Genomic DNA, 3,619 nt, shown 5'->3' with positions numbered 1-3,619 from the left:
CGCCGGCCGCGCACCGCCGCGCAGCCCCGCGGCTGCCCGCGCGGTGCCGAGCAAAGAGAAAAGGAAATGCAGCTTTCGGAAAAAGCCGCCTTTCTTACAGGAGGGAAAAAGCACTGTAGGCGAAGTATGTAAGAAAAGGAAGTTCCCTATCCAGCTACCGAAATCGAAGTCTCCTAGCTACAGGTGTGAGATGTACTGTGCATTTGATTGCAGATCCGCTGCTGAAAAAAGTGCTAATAAACATGCATGCCTGAAGATCAAAAAACATACGTATGTAGCGCCTGTCTCATTTCACAGTGTTTTCCCAGAAGAAAATGAAAAATCAATTACGACTTTGAGCATTTTACAAAATCATGTTGGATTAAAATACAGCTTAGGTATTTCACACACAGTTTTTTTCCTTTCTTTGGTCTTATATGAAAAGCTAAGGTGCTTTTTTCCTGTACAGGGAATACCTATTCAGCTAAGAGAAGCTAAAAACCCTGTATTTCCAGCCTGATCAACAGTTTATTTCAGTCAAAATCAAGGTGGTATTTGCCCCTTCAAAGTAATTTACTCAAGAGTGGGGTTTTTTTTCTTAATGTTGAATATTTGTCACTAGAACTACTGAAGAGAGCCTGTTTTCATTTTCATAGATATGTTTTTTCCTACTGTGTGCTATTCCTATGCAGTTGCTGCTCGCATCTAACTGTTGCATTTACTGCTGAATATGCCTGGTCAGGTCGTGAGGAAGGGAGATCTGTCACTGTGCATTTAGCACACTAGGCTCTGTGGAGTATTAACACCATGCARAAACAACTCTTGGCAAATTCCAGCTCCTCAAGCTTTTTTTGCTGTGTTCTGTTTCCTCTACCCTGTCCCAGACCGTCCCCAAATCCAAATAATTGAAGAGCAAATCTCCCCCAGCCCCAAACCATGCTCATCACTTTGTAACAGGATGGCTGCTTCTGCAAAGCAGTATACCTTGGAAAGCATCACCAAGATCTCTTTCCTGAAAGGTCCAGAATACTTCTTGTAAAGTGTCAGCACCTGAAATCTTAATTGGAAGAGGTGTAACTGAGTGGTTCTCTGGTGGTGTCATGGGGCACTGATTGCATTACATTGGCTCACAGCATTTCTGCTCCGAAGGGAGTGGGATCCCACATGCATCTTCTCCATTCCAACCCTTACACAGTCCCTGGGAAATTGTAATCTGAACTTTGTTTTTAATTGAGGAAAGTCATAGGCTAGATGGATTCTGACTGCTCTCCATGTGCTGTGGGGCAGATCATCTAAGACTGACTGGTAAAAAAAGTGACATTTTTATTTAATAAAAATGCCACATCTCACTCTATTCCCAGAAATACCTGATAGCCCAAAGTTAGGGCAAAATATGGGAAAATCAGTCTCCATACTGAATGAAGCAAGCTGAGGATATGAAAGGATACAGCTCTCCAATATCCCAAGCACACACCTGTATACAATGCGTAGTGTTCTGTCACAAGGTCTTTATTGCGTATTGCCAGAGTCTGCGTTACACAGGCTTTTGGACAAGCACCAATTTCATCAATCATAGTGGAAGTGAGAGGATCTCTATCTCAGCTGAAGTAATATTTTCTTGCCCAGTAAAAGAATGCTTTATCCTTTAGTATTTTTTTCTGAGAATCAGAGCCTTGAAAGACTTAATATTGCAGCAACTTGTGAATCTTTTAGCTTCATTTCTCCTTTCTTTTTAAATTTATTAGCGTGTTGTAATTTCCTCTCTTCTCTGCTTAGTAAGAGCTACCACTATGCTGTGGCTTTAGAGCCATAAATGTCTGCAAGGTGATAGTATATAGCTTCTGTTGTCTACAGGGCAGTTTTGCTGCTTAAGGGAAACAGTGACACGGGAGGAGAGAGCAGCACCCTTGTACTATGAGCTGCTCCTGACAGGAGAGGCTGGCTGACTCTATTCAATCAGCCTCATCCTAGGAGTAGTGGAAGCAGTTGTCTCATTTTTTTGCACTCTCCTCAGGCATATGAAACTTTATTTCTAGAACAACAGAAGCTGTTATCGCAAATCTCAGCAGCCATTGGTGGGGTTAAAGTCTTCATTCAATTTCATGGTTTAAATAAGTGTGAATTTTTTTTAATTATTTTTTTTTACTTTATTTCTGGTTTGTGATACCCCTTGAGCACATTAGATGTGAATTTCATGCAGCTGTGGGCTGTCCACTAAGTCAACAGGCTAATATGTGCATCTGTGTAAATCTTGTCCTCAGACTTGGGCAGAAAGTTCAAATACAGAAGAGCAGAACTACTGTGAATCATGGGACTACCATCAGCAGTAACAGTCTGCTCAAGCAGCTTGTCTTGTGATAGTGACTTTTTCTGATGTACTAAACTATTGTGAAATAGTTTGCTTGCTTAAGTATTAAAGCTCACACAGCCTTTAAGCCAAGCCTTCTGTTATTTCCCCTAAGTACATGTTCTTCATCTGTTCACCTTCTTTAAACTGCATTGTTTTATAGCTGTTTCGTAGTTTAATAATACCATACTGAGCTGCCATAGCAACTTTTACAGAAGGATTAACTGAATTGAATTCATTGAATCACTCCTTTTCATGACTCCCTTATTTGGCATCAGATACATTGTTATATATTGATTTTGCAGGTAACAAGCTGAAAAGCTTGTCATACATCAGTCAAGCAGCAGAAATAAAATGGAGAAGCCCTAATGATCGTTGCCCCATTGTAACCATTCTTCCTCCTTAATATGCCATGGGATAAATTGTAATCTATCAGATTTTCACATCCTTGGTATAGAAATTGCAATTTATAAAGCACTCTCTTCCCAACGAACAAGGTGACCCTTTACTTTGTCTCAATTAATGACTGTTCAGCCAATTTTCATCCATGACAGAGTTCTTTTAGAAGTATATTAGACAGTTACATGAATATAAAGAGTTCATTAAGAACCATGCTATAACTAAATGTATTAAGTTTCTGTGATACCTTTTATCAGTTAACAGAAGATGCTGCTTGTATGTCAAGAATAAGCAGGGGTAGCATGATTCATGGTAACTATCTTCAAGCTTCACAACAAGCAAACAAATAGCATATTACTGTATTTACTAGGAAACAGTCAAGGATCTGAATTCAAAAAGAAAAATCACATGCAGTACATGGCATTAATTCTCTAAAATGTTTTTCCTAATGAGCAGGTGGGCAAAACTTTATAGTCGATAAAAGGTAGCTGTATGAGTTGTAAAGCTCTGAAAGCAAGTGCACAGTATAAAGAGCAGTTGAGAGGCACAGAAAATAAGCCTGTTACTTTATATTAGGGAACTCTGTTCTAGACCTACCACACTGACCTAATGAAGATTCAGTTTGTTGGTGTCCCCATACCTCTCAGATAGCAGGCTCTGTGTGACCAGACAACCACCTGGGATCCTGAGTGGCCTAACCATGACAGAAAGAAGGGATGAAAGAAAACATGGAAAGAATGTTTGTTGTTGTTTTTTCCCCAAGACAGGTACAGTTCTTCAGTTTCTCTACATTCAAAGTCTCTTAGATTCCAGACTCTTACACTCCTTCAGTCTCCCAAGCAAGCTGAATATCTTGCAGAAAAGCAGAATTTCATCTATGCCTGCTGCTCCAAA

At 40.0% G+C, this 3,619-nt stretch overlaps 1 long non-coding RNA gene across 1 annotated transcript; it reads left to right on the top strand.

Moving 5' to 3' along the window:
• Positions 1-86: 86 nt before the first annotated feature.
• LOC146585506 (uncharacterized) lies at positions 87-387 on the top strand. Its single transcript, XR_014897994.1, has 2 exons — positions 87-124; positions 214-387. It is a non-coding gene; the product is annotated as an uncharacterized LOC146585506 (long non-coding RNA).
• The last annotated feature ends 3,232 nt before the right edge of the window (positions 388-3,619 follow it).

This window comes from Rhea americana, unplaced genomic scaffold, assembly GCF_003343005.1.
Source record: "Rhea americana isolate MKP2758 unplaced genomic scaffold, rheAme1 scaffold_8, whole genome shotgun sequence".
NCBI lineage: Eukaryota > Metazoa > Chordata > Aves > Rheiformes > Rheidae > Rhea > Rhea americana.
Note: the sequence above shows the minus strand (reverse complement) of the source record. Positions and strands in the feature narration are given on the sequence as shown.